The sequence below is a fragment of the Pinus tabuliformis genome, chromosome 2_2, assembly GCF_031772625.1.
Source record: "Pinus tabuliformis cultivar Carrire ecotype Pingquan chromosome 2_2, CPIR1, whole genome shotgun sequence".
NCBI lineage: Eukaryota > Viridiplantae > Streptophyta > Pinopsida > Pinales > Pinaceae > Pinus > Pinus tabuliformis.
Genome location: NC_142300.1, coordinates 802,090,760 through 802,104,178, shown reverse-complemented (window position 1 = coordinate 802,104,178; position 13,419 = coordinate 802,090,760). Strand labels below are relative to the sequence as shown.

General features: G+C 51.8%; 1 non-coding gene and 1 pseudogene across 1 annotated transcript; both read right to left on the bottom strand.

Moving 5' to 3' along the window:
• Positions 1-3,885: 3,885 nt before the first annotated feature.
• LOC149195263 (25S ribosomal RNA) lies at positions 3,886-5,047 on the bottom strand (annotated as a pseudogene).
• Positions 5,048-7,177: 2,130 nt separating this feature from the next.
• Positions 7,178-8,992, bottom strand: LOC149195262 (18S ribosomal RNA). The gene has a single exon (XR_016255427.1). It is a non-coding gene; the product is annotated as an 18S ribosomal RNA (ribosomal RNA).
• Positions 8,993-13,419: the final 4,427 nt, after the last annotated feature.

Below are 13,419 nucleotides of genomic sequence, written 5' to 3'. Positions count from 1 at the left end.
GGAAACCCCAAATTTTGGGCGCCGGGTGGAAACCCCAAATTTTGGGCGCCGGGTGGAAACCCCAAATTTTGGGCGCCGAGTGGAAACCCCAAATTTTGGGCGCCGCATGGAAACCCCAAATTTTGGGCGCCGGATGGAAACCCCAAATTTTGGGCGCCGGGTGGAAACCCCAAATTTTTGGGCGCCGTATGGAAACCACAAATTTTGGGCGTCGGGTGGAAACCCCAAATTTTTAGGTGCCCCATGGAAACCCCAAATTTTGGGTGCCGCATGGAAACCCCAAATTTTGGGCGCCGGGTGGAAACCCCAAATTTTGGGCGCCACATGGAAACCCTAATTTTGGGTTCCGGGTGGAAACCCCAAATTTTGGGCGCCGCATGGAAACTCCAAATTTGGGCGCCGCATGGAAACCCCAAATTTTGGGCGCCGGGTGGAAACCCCAAATTTTTGGCGCCGGGTGGAAACCCCAAATTTGGGCGCCGCGTGGAAACCCCAAACTTTGGGCGCCAAATGGAAACCCCAAATTTTGGGAGCCGGGTGGAAACCCCAAATTTGGTGCGCCGCATGGAAACCCGAAATTTTGGGTGCCGGGTGGAATCCCCAAATTTTGGGCGCCGCATGGAAACCCGAAATTTTTGGCGTCGTGTGGAAACCCCAAATTTTGGGCGTCACATGGAAACCCCAAATTTGCGCACCCGAACGAAATTTTGGGTTTCCATGGGTGCACGACCTGAACGAAGGCCCGATGGAGCGTCGGGCAAACGGGCCACACGAATGTGCAGAAGACACACGGGCGGTGATGACTTGGGCGGTTTCCCCTGGCTTGGGCGCCACCCGTTTCGGTCGGGGCGCGACATGGAAACCCCAAGTGTCCCCCAACTTGGGCGCCACCGGTTTCGGTCGTGGTGCGACATGGAAACCCCAAGTTTCCCCCGGCTTGGGCGTGACATGGAAACCCCAAGTTTCCCCCAGCTTGGGCGCCACCGGTTTTGGCCAGGGCGCGACATGGAAACCCCAAGTTTCTCCTGTCTTGGACGCTGGGGTGCGACATGGAAACCCCAGGTTTCCCCAGGCTTGGGCACGACTTGTAAACCCCAAAAAAAATTTCACCTGGCGGAAAGCCCAACTTTTAGGCACGACATGGAAACCCCAAGTTTCCCCAGGCTTGGGCGCGACTTGTAAACCCCAAAAAATTTTGCGTCGGGCGGAAACCCCAAATTTTAGGTGCGACATGGAAGCCCCAATTTTTTTTTCTATGCCGGGCGGAACCCCCAAATTTTAGGCGCCGGGTGGAAACCCCAAATTTTTGGCGCGACATGTAAGCCCTGAATTTTAGGCGCGCAGTGGAAACCCCAAATTTTAGGCGCCAGGTGGAAACCCCAAATTTTTGGCGAGACATGGAAGCCCCAAATTTTGGGCACCTAGTGGAAACCCCAAATTTTGGGCGCCACATGGAAACCCCAAATGTGGGTGCCGGGTGGAAACCCCAAATTTTGGGCGCTGCATGGAAACCCCAAATTTTGGGCGATGGGTAGAAACCCCAAATTTTTGGCGAGACATGGAAGCCCCAAATTTTGGGCGCCGGGTGGAAACCCCAAATTTTGGGTGCCGCATGGAAACACCAAATCTGGGTGCCGGGTGGAAACCCCAAATTTTGGGCGCCGCATGGAAACCCCAAATTTTGGGCACCGGGTGGATACCCCAAATTTTGGGCGCCGGGTGGAAACCCCAAATTTTTGGGCACCGTATGGAAACCCCAAATTTTGGGCGTCGGGTGGAAACCCCAAATTTTTGGGCGCCACATGGAAACCCCAAATTTGGGCGCCGGGTGGAAACCCCAAATTTTGGGCGCCGCATGGAAACCCCAAATTTTGGCGCCGCATGGAAACCCCAAATTTTTGGGCGCCACATGGAAACCCCAAATTTGGGCGCCGCATGGAAACCCCAAATTTTGGGCGCCGCGTGGAAACCCCAAATTTTGGGCGCCGCATGGAAACCCCAAATTTGGGCACCGGGTGGAAACCCAAAATTTTGGCGCCGAATGGAAACCCCAAACTTTGGGTGCCGGGTGGAAACCCCAAATTTTTGGCGAGACATGGAAGCCCCAAATTTTGGGCGCCGCATGGAAACCCAAAATTTTGGGCGCCGGGTGGAAACCCCAAAATTTGGGCGCCGGGTGGAAACCCCAAATTTTGGTCGCCAGGTGGAAACCCCAAATTTTGGGCACCGCATGGAAACCCCAAATTTGGGTGCCGGGTGGAAACCCCAAATTTTGGGCGTCGGGTGGAAACCCCAAATTTTGGGCGCGAAGTGGAAACCCCAAATTTTTGGCGATACATGGAAGCCCCAAATTTTGGGCGCCAAGTGGAAACCCCAAATTTTGGGCGCCACATGGAAACTCCAAATTTGGGTGCCGGGTGGAAACCCCAAATTTTGGGCGCCGTATGGAAACCCCAAATTTTAGGCACCGGGTGGAAACCCCAAATTTTGGGTGCCGCATGGAAACCCCAAATTTTGGGCGCCACATGGAAACCCCAAATTTTGGGCGTCGCATGGAAACCCCAAATTTTGGGCGCCGAGTGGAAACCCCAAATTTTGGGCGCTGCATGGAAACCCCAAATTTTGGGTGCTGCATGGAAACCCCAAATTTGGGCGCCAGGTGGAAACCCAAAATTTTGGGCTCCGCATGGAAACCCCAAATTTTGGGTGCCACATAGAAACCCCAAATTTGGGCGCCACATGGAAACCCCAAATTTAGGGCGCCGCATGGAAACCCCAAATTTTGGGCGTCGGGTGGAAACCCCAAATTTGGGTGCTGGGTGGAAACCCCAAATTTTGGGCGCCTTATGGAAACCCCAAATTTTTGGCGCTAGGTGGAAACCCCAAATTTTGGGCGCCGCATGGAAACCCCAAATTTTGGGCGCCGCATGGAAACCCCAAATTTGGGCGCCGGGTGGAAACCCCAAATTTTGGGCGCCGCATGGAAACCCCAAATTTGGGCGCCGGGTGGAAACCCCAAATATTGGGCGCCGCATGGAAACCCCAAATTTTGGGGGCCGCATGGAAACCCCAAATCTGGGCTGCGCATGGAAACCCCAAATTTTGCGCGCCGCATGGAAACCCCAAATTTGGGCGCCGCATGGAAACCCCAAATTTTGGGCGCCGCATGGAAACCCCAAATTTTGGGCGCCGGGTGGAAACCCGAAATTTTGGGCGTCGCATGGAAACCCCAAATTTTGGCGCCGGGTGGAAACCCCAAATTTTGGGCGCCGGGTGGAAACCCCAAATTTTGGGCGCCGGGTGGAAACCCCAAATTTTGGGCACTGCATGGAAACCCCAAATTTGGGCACCGGGTGGAAACCCCAAATTTTGGGCGCCGCATGGAATCCCCAAATTTGGGCGCTGGGTGGAAACCCCAAATTTTGGGCGCCGCATGGAAACCACAAAATTTGGGTGCCAGGTGAAAACCCCAAATTTTGGGCGCCGCATGGAAACCACAAATTTGGGTGCCGGGTGAAAACCCCAAATTTTGGGCGCCACATGGAAACCCCAAATTTGGGCGCCGGGTGGAAACCCCAAATTTGGGTGCCGGGTGGAAACCCCAAATTTTGGGCACCGCATGGAAACCCCAAATTTTGGGCGCCGGGTGGAAACCCCAAATTTTGGGCACCACATGGAAACCCCAAATTTTGGGCGCCGCATGGAAACCCCAAATTTTGGGCGCCGGCGCGCGACATGGAAACCCAGTTTTCCCGGGCTTCGGCGCCTTTTTCGTCGCGACGTGGAAACCCTAAATTTCCCGCCCCCAAGCAATGTGTCGTCTGGAGGATAGAGGCAGAGGCGCGAGAGGGTTGTCGGGATTTTGTTTGTGACAAGAGCGAAGCTCTTAATCGAGGCGACCAAGGGCTAAATCTCAGTGGATCGTGGTAGCAAGGCCACTCTGCCACTTACAATACCCCGTTGCATATTTAAGTTGTCTGTAAAGGATTCTTCTCAATGACCATTTGGAATTGAACTTAAAATCTGCCCCGATCGAGATGCTTCACGGTCGCGGTTTGCAAATGACATGGGCCCCAAGGGGGGACAAAGCGACGCCCCTACTGTGGGTCGAGATACAGTTGAAGAGTGACATGCACCGCTTCTAGCGTGGATTCTGACTTAGAGGCGTTCAGTCATAATCCGACACATGGTAGCTTTGCGTCACTGGCTTTTCAACCAAGCACGATGACCAAATGTGTGAATCAACGGTTCCTCTCGTACTCGAACCCTTCGCATAAGCTCAAGGTCAGTCAATGATGAACCCCCCAGAGAGGGGTTCTCTCCCATTAGCTTCCTTGCGCCTCTCAGGTTTTCAAACCCGCCGACTCACACACATGTTAGACTCCTTGGTCCGTGTTTCAAGACGGGTCGAATGGAAAGCCCGCCAACCAACACCACGAGCACGCAGGTGCACACGACCCACCACAAGGGCGCATGCTTCGTTCCTCAACCACCGCAGCGGAAAACTAACAGGCAGTAATCCACCCGCGCTTGTGACTATGCAGCAACCCGTGTTGGTTTGCACCTCAAGTCGAGTGGCGGACCAGCCTGAGCCATTCCACATCCGACTGAGATGCATCGACAACCTCCATCCACTTCCCTCTCGGTAATTTCAAGCACTATTTTACTCTCTTTTCAAATTCCTTTTCATCTTTCCCTCGCAGTACTTGTTCGCTATCGGTCTCTCGCCCGTATTTAGCCTTGGACGGAATTTACCACCCAATTAGGGCTGCATTCCCAAACAACCCGACTTGCCGACAACGCCTCGTGATGTGGCAGGGCCCCAGGCCGACGGGGCTGTCACCCTCTCAGGCGCCCCCTTCCAAGGGACCTGGCCTAGGTCCACCGCTGAGGACGCTTCTACAGACTACAATTTAGGCGGCGTCGCCGCGCGATTTTCATGCTGGGCTCTTCCCGGTTCGCTTGCCGCTACTAGGGGAATCCTTGTAAGTTTCTTTCCCACCTTTTATCCGTAACTCTAGGGGCCACGAGGAAGAAGGGCAGAAAACAACAAGAGAGAAAGGGATATATCAACCGTGGCTACCGGCTCACAAGGGAAGGCTTCAAGCAGAGAACAGCTTCCCCAACCCCGTGCCTTCGCAAAAAGGGGGGAATTGCAGGGGACGGTGATCGAGAAGGACTAGGGTGGCCACCCTGGGAACTCGCACTGCTTTTCGTCCTTCCAAAACACCAATCCACAACAATCCCACCTTTTCCCCATAAAGCTAGGGGCCGAAAGGAAGAAGGGAAGAAAACAACATGAAAGAAAGAGAGATATCAAACGCGTCTACCAGCTCACAGGGGGAGTCTCAAACAAAGAACAAGCTTCCCCACCCCCGTGCCTTTGAAAAAGGGGGGGAACTACCAGGGACGACGATCGAGAAGGACTATTGTGGCCACCCTCAGAATTCGCACTGCTTTTCGTCCTTCCTGAACACCAATCCACAACAATCCCACATTTTCTCCATAAAGCCAAGGGGCCAAAAGAAAGAAGGGAAGAAAACAACAAGAAAGGAAGAGATATCAAACGTGGCTACCGACTCACTAGGGGAGGCTCAAACAGAGAAGAAGCTTCCCAAACCCCGCGGCTTCGGAAAAAAAGGGGGGAACTGCAGGGGATGGCGATCGAGAAGGACTAGGGTGGCCACCCTGGGAACTCGCACTGCTTTTCATCCTTCCCGAACACCAATCCACAACAATCCCACCTATCCTTCGTAAAGCTAGGGGAAAAAGGAAGAAGGGAAGAAAACAACACCAAAGAAACAAATATCCTGAGAAAAGAGAGAAGCTCAACAACACCCCAAGTAGATGTCCGCTAACCAAAAAGAAATCAAACAAGGCACCCAATCAAAAAAGCGTCCCACCTCTTCACACCCTCCCACATGCATTCAGCACAACACCCTTTCCAGCTTTACAACATAGCAAACAACCAAGCAAATAAATCACAACCTAAAATTGACCAATAGAAAAGACAAGGGCCACGATGAGACCAATGTCTGGAGCACGTCACTGAGAGGCAAACATCCCCCCAACCCAGCCGCACAAGGCTTCAAACAACAATTAGACTGCCAATAACACAAACCCACCCCACCATTGCACCCCTCTATGTACAAAACACCCAACAACCTTTCCAGCAAGAGAGTCAACGGGGGTCAAAGAATCAAACTCCAAAGAGGAGTTGTCACGGGCCGACACTCAATGCTGGAGAAAGACACGGGCCACAAATACATCGATGGTGCAAGGCCACTAGAGAGAGGGATGTTCGCAAAGCGCACACCACGAAACAAAGAAATGACGCAAGTCCCACAAAAAACCCACAATCCAAAGGGAGGAACAAAGACACAACCCGCTACTTCTTTTTCCCTCAGAAGGGGAGTGGGTCACGAGAGGACGAGGAATTCCCTCGACGGTAGAGGCACGAGATAAGATTGCCACCCTCATGCCGGTCGGCAGGGAAAATTGCGATCTCGATGGAGCTCAGACCGAGGGATGGGTTTTTCATTACCTCGACACCCAACCCTTCCGCGAGGGCATGTCGAGGAACAGTTGGGAGGGACTAGGGTGGCCAGCCCAACGGGTTGAACCGCTCTTCATCCATCCCATACTGACCGCACCCCGACAATCTCCCCTCACAAAAGGTTTGAACTACCACGCACGCGTGCAACCACTCCCTCGACCCAACCACCAGCGAAAAAGCTCACCCAAGCAACACATCAACCGTCGTCGCCTTTTCGAGAGAACCAACTATGGAAGCCCGCACCCTTGGCCCGTGCCTTCCAACCAACAAAAGACTGAGCACCGCCACTATGAATGAGTCTGAATTTATCCATCATATTTACTGAGCACCTCAGCTCTGCAGCAACCATGCCTGGCCGAATAGATCGTCGGAAGGGCTCCCAAGAAACAAGCTTCCAGACCCCCTGCAGAAACACATTGGGGGGAAGAAAAGAAAAGGATGGGTGGGACAAGAACAAGCATGGCTTGCAAGTACACACGAAAAAACAAGCGTTACCTTGAGACAAGCAACCAAAAATGTTCCCGCCAAACACCAAACCCGCTCCCCTAGAGATGCACCACAAAGTCCCACATTGCAATCGAAACCCAACCAACCTGAACCAAAAAAGAAAACCCCTGCTATCAATGATCCTATCGCAGGTTCACCTACGGTAACTTTGCTACGACTTCTCCTTCCTCTAAAAAATGATAAGGTTCAATGAACTTCTCACGACATCGATGGCGGCGAACCACCATCGTCGACGCAATCCAAACACTTCACCGGATCATTCAATCAGTAGGAGCGACGGGCGGTGTGTACAAAGGGTAGGGACGTATTCAACACGAGTTGATGACACGTGCTTACTAAGAATTCCTCGTTGAAGACCAAAAATTGCAATGGTCTATCCCCATCACGATGCAATTTGAGAAGATTTCTAGATCCTCTTGAACTAGGAATAAAAACTCGTTGGCTGCATCAGTGTAGCACGCATGCGACCCAGAACATCTAAGGGCATCACAGACCTGTTATTGCCTCAAACTTCCATGGCCTAAACGGCCATAGTCCCTCTAAGAAGCTAGCCGCGAAGGGGAACCTCCACGTAGCTAGTTAGCAGGCTGAGGTCTTGTTCGTTATCAGAATTAACTAGACAAATCGCTCCACCAACTAAGAATGGCCATGCACCACCACCCATAGAATCAAGAAAGAGCTCTCAATCTGTCAATCCTTACTATGTCTAGACCTGGTAAGTTTCCCCGTGTTGAGTCAAATTAAGCTGCAGGCTCCACTCCTGGTGGTGCCCTTCCATCAATTCCTTTAAGTTTCATCCTTGCGACCATACTCCCCCTGGAACCCAAACACTCTGATTTCTCAGAAGGTGCTGGCAGAGTCCTTAGAGCAACATTCGTCGATCCCTGGTTGGCATCGTTTATGGTTGAGACTAGGACGGTATCTGATCGTCTTCAAGCCCCCAACTTTCATTCTTGATTAATGAAAACATCCCTGGAAAATGCTTTCGCAATGGTCCATATTTCATAAATCCAAGAATTTCACCTCTGACATGAAATACGAATGCCCCAGACAGTCCCTATTAATCATTACTCTAGTCTTGAAGGCCAACACAATAGGACCAGACTCCTATCATGTTATTCCATGCTAATGTATTCAGAGCATAAGCTTGCTTTGAGCACTCTAATTTTTTCAAAGTAACAGCGCCAGAACCGCAACCCAGCCAATTAAGGCGAGGAGCACACCACCGACAAAAGGGATGGAAGGGCAGGTGCACACCGAGTAGGCGGACCGACCCTTACGACCCAAGATCCAACTTCAAGCTTTTTAACTGCAACAACTTAAATATACACTATTGGAGCTGGAATTACCGCGGCTGCTGGCAGCAAACTTGCCCTCCAATGGATCCTCATTAAGGGATTTAGATTGTACTCATTCCAATTACCAGACTTGATGAGCCCAATATTGTTATTTATTGTCACTACCTCCCCATGTCAGGATTGGGTAATTTGCGTGCCTGCTGCCTTCCTTGGATGTGGTAGCCATTTCTTAGGTTTCCTCTCTGGAATCGAACCCTAATTCTCTGTCACCCGTCACCACCATGGTAGGCTTCTATCCTACCATCGAAAGTTGATAGGGCAGAAATTTGAATGAAGCATCGCCAGCACAAGGGCTGTGTGATCCGTCGACTTATCATGATTCACTGGAGAAGCGGGCAAGCCCGCGCCGGCCTTTTATCTAAAAAATGCATCCCTTCCAAAGAGTCGGGACTTGGTGCACGTATTAGCTCTAGAATTACTACAGTTATCCGAGTAGTATGGTACCATCAAAAAAACTATAACTGATTTAATGAGCCATCCGCAGTTTCACAATTTGAATTAGTTCATACTTAGACATGCATGGCTTAATCTTTGAGACAAGCATATGACTACTGGCAGGATCAACCAGGTAGCACCCTCCCACTTCAAAGGGCATTTCCGAACCTGAACACCCATCAAGTAAAAGAGATGTCAAAATATCATGTAAAACTTTTATGCCTTGCACCTCTTGCATCCCAAGAAGGAAGCACACGCAACATGCCAAGGACATGGCGAACAAATGGGCAGACCTGCCAAGCCACAATGCACTAGGGCCACTGCAGTTTGTAGCCATGGCCCAACCAACAATAAAACGAGCGATCACTCACCCACTCCCTTAGAAATGATGCTTCCAAAGGCCTCCACGCCCTGCACGGAGACCACCTAGGAGTCCACCCGGACTGCAGCAACGGTGGACCTCGATCACCCGATCGCTTGCGGCAGCCTCGATGCAAAGGAAACAAATGGAGAACAACCAACCACACAACCTCTATATTATAAATGAGCCACAACCCTCCCCGCCCCCCACCGAGGCCACCCAGGAATCCACCCGAACAACAGCAACAATGGACCTCGATCTCTCGACCGCCTGCGGCAGCCTCGATGTGAAGGAAAAGGAAGGAAAATAAAAAGAGGACGACCGACCACACAAATCCTATCATAGAGAGGCCATGCAAACCTCCCCGTGCCCGCACCGATGCCACCTAAGAGTCCACCCGAACAGCAGCAACAGTGGACCTCGATCGGATGATCGCCTGTGGCAGCCTCGACACAAAGGCAAGGGAAGGAAATCATACAAGAAAAACAGAGCCCGCAACCTCCCTCAGAAATTCCCCCCAACCCACCCCTCCCCGCACAGGGGCCACCTAGGAGTCCACCCGGACAGGAGCAACAATGGACCTCGATCGCGTGATCGCCTGCGGCAGCCTCAATGCAGAGAGGAAACGGAAGGAAATAAAACAAGACCAACCAAGCCCACAACCTCTCTTAGAAATTCCCCCGACCCTCCACGCCACGCATCGAGGCCACCTAGGAGTCCACCCGTGACAGCAGCAGCGGTGGACCTTGATCACTTGACCGCCTGTGGCAACCACGATGCGAAGGAAAAGGAAGGAAATAAATGCAAATCAAGAGGGTCGCTACACAATACAAGAACACATATCCAAATAGGAGGAGGGATCGGGCAGCTCCGCACCCCACGCACCCTACGTACAGGAAACCTAGGGGATTTCCCACAACTTTACTGACCGGACGATGAATAATTTTCCCCTATGGCCACCTCCACGCAAAGGAGGGAGGTCGAAGAATTCCACCTCGAAATCCTTCTTTCAGATAGCCCCCACCATCGATGACTATAGTAGCAAGCCTCCTCCCCGTTGGACCACGAGCGCATACACAATTGAAACAACAAGTGCCCCCCAACCCTCCCTGTAGAGAGGCCACCTAGGAGTCCACCTGAACATCAGCAACGATGGACCTCGATCGCATGACCGCCTGTGGCAGCCTCAATGCAAAGGAAACGAAAGGAAACAAAACAACAAGACCGACCGAGCACACAACCTCTCTTAGAAATGCCCCCGGGCCCTCCACGCCATGCACCAAGGCCACCTAGGAGTCCACCCGCGACAGCAGCAATGGTGGACCTCGATCACTTGACCGCCTGTGGCAACCACGATGCGAAGGCAAGGGAAGGAAATAAATGCAAATCAAGAGGGTCGCTGCACAATACAAGAACACATATCCAAACAGGAGGAGGGATCAGTCAGCTCCGCACCCCACACACCCTTCATACAGGCAACCTAGGAGATTTCCACAGCTTTACTGACTGGACGATGAATAATTTTCCCCTACGACCACCTCCACGCAAAGGAGGGAGGTCGAAGCATTCCACCTCAAAATCCTTCTTCCAAATAGCCCCCACCATCGATGACTATAGTAGCAATCCTCCTCCCCGTTGGACCACGAGCGCATACACAATTGAAACAACAAGTGCCCCCCAACCCTCCCCTTCCCGCAGAGAGGCCACCTAGGAGTCCACCCGGACAGCAACAACGATGGACCTCGATCGCATGATCCCCTGCGACAGCCTCAATGCAAAGGAAATGGAAGGAAACAAAAATACAAGACCAACCGAGCCCACAACCTCTCTTAGAAATGTGCCCCCCGACCCTCCACGCCACCCACCGAGGCCACCTAGGAGTCCACCTGGACAGCAGCAACGGTGGACCTCGATCACTTGACCGCCTGTGGCAACCACGATGTGAAGGCAAAGGAAAGAAATAAATGCAAATCAAGAGGCTTGCTACACAATACAAGAACATATCCAAACAGGAGGAGGGATCGGACAGCTCCGCACCCCCCGGCACCCTATGTACAGGCAACTTAGGAGATTTCCCACAGCTTTACCAACTGGACGATGAATACTTTTCCCCTACGGCCACCTCCACGCAAAGGAGGGAGGTCGAAGCGTTCCACCTTGAAATCCTTCTTCCAGATAGCCCCCACCATCGACATAGCAAGCCTCCTCCCCATTGGACCAGGAGTGCATACACACAATTGAAACAACAAATGCCCATAAACGTTGTGACTTAACATTTCCAACCGCAAAAGCCTGCCACGCACGCAAGATGCAAGGGAAAATCTGACCCCTCGATCAAACATATGGGCCAACACATCTATCAAAACCTCAAAGCCAACGCAACCACGAAAGATGTGCACTTTGAAAGGAATGCCAACCCTTGACTTTACAATAAGGAGAACAACACCTCACATCGCCCAACAGAAAAAGCAAGCCAAAACCCTTCCACGTCCCTCTTAAATGTATGCATCTCAACCGACAATGCCAACATGGAAATAGTACAAGAACAAGACACTGGCACCATAAACAGCCAAACAATGAAGAGGCTAGCAATCACAAGGAGCCACACCACAACCACCCATACAACTTGCAAAACTTGGAGCAGAAGGGGAATTGTTCACATATGCCTCCCGGGACAAGCATGGCCAACATTACCACTCATGCGCTACCGAGTGGGTATGGAGAGAAGATGAAAATCGGACACCCTACAAACGACCCAAGGCCATTCTTGAGCCAAACCCGAAAACCAACTCAATTACCAACCCACCGTTCACACGAAAAGCAATTCCCTCCACACCAAATAGGGAGGAGGTGAACATTATTACGAGGAGCCAATTTCAATGGAGCCACAAATGGCTGCCCAGCCCAATCAAAATTCTCTATTCGCAAAAATCGAGGGGCACGATAGCGACATAGGCACGACAGAGTTTTGGGACTTCCATCTGGGACCGCAGCAACGAAGGCTCAAATGAGCGCTGATAAAACTTTCAACATTCTTATCTTGGGATGGGAAATAGGGACGGGCATGGCCAACATTACCGCTCATGTGCTACTGAGTGGGGATGGAGAGATGATGAAAATCGAACACCCTACAAATGACCCAAGGCCATCATTCAGGCAAACGCGAAAACACAGCTCGATTACCAACCCACCTTACACACGGAAATAAAACCTGTTGCTGGTATCATCTGGAGGGGGACAAGGGGACCAAGACAAGCCAGGGAGCCAAACCACAATAGCCCCTACAGCTCCAAGAACTTAGAGAGAAATTGTCCACATATGCCTCCCAGGACGAGCATGGGCAACATTACCGCTCATGCGCTACCGAGTGGGGATGGAGAGAAGATGAAAATCGGCCACCCTACAAATGACCCAAGGCCATTGTTCAGGCAAACGTGAAAACACAACTCGATTACCAACCCACCTTTCACACGGAAAGAAAACATGTCACTGGTATCATCTGGATAGGGCACGAGGGGGACCAGGACAAGCCAGGGAGCCACACCACAACATCCCATACAGCTCCAAGAACTCGGAGAGCGGAAGGAGAATTGTTCACATATTCCTCCCAAGACAAGCATGGCCAACATTACCTCTCATGCGCTACCAAGTGGGGATGGAGAGAACATGAAAATCGGCCACCCTACAAATGACCCAAGGCCATCGTTCAGGCAAATGCGAAAACACAACTCGATTACCAACCCACCTTTCACACGAAAGAAAACCTGTTGCTGGTATCATATGGAGGGGCACGAGGGGACCAGGACGAGCCAGGGAGACACACCGCAACAGCCCATACAACTCCAAGAACTTGGAGAGCGGAAGGGGAATTTTTCACATATGCCTCCTAGGACGAGCATGGCCAACATTACCGCTCATGCGCTACCAAGTGGGGATGGAGAGAAGATGAAAATCGGCTGCCCCACAAATGACCCAAGGCCATCGTTCAAGCAAACGTGAAAACACAACTCGATTACAAACCCACCGTTCACATGGAAAGAAAACCTGTCGTTGATATCATCTGGCGGGGCATGAGGGGACCAGGACGAGCCAGGGAGCCACACCACAACAGCCCATACAGCTCCAAGAACTTAGAGAGCGGAAGGAGAATTGTTAAAATATGCCTCCCTAGACGAGCATGGCAAACACTACCACTCATGCGC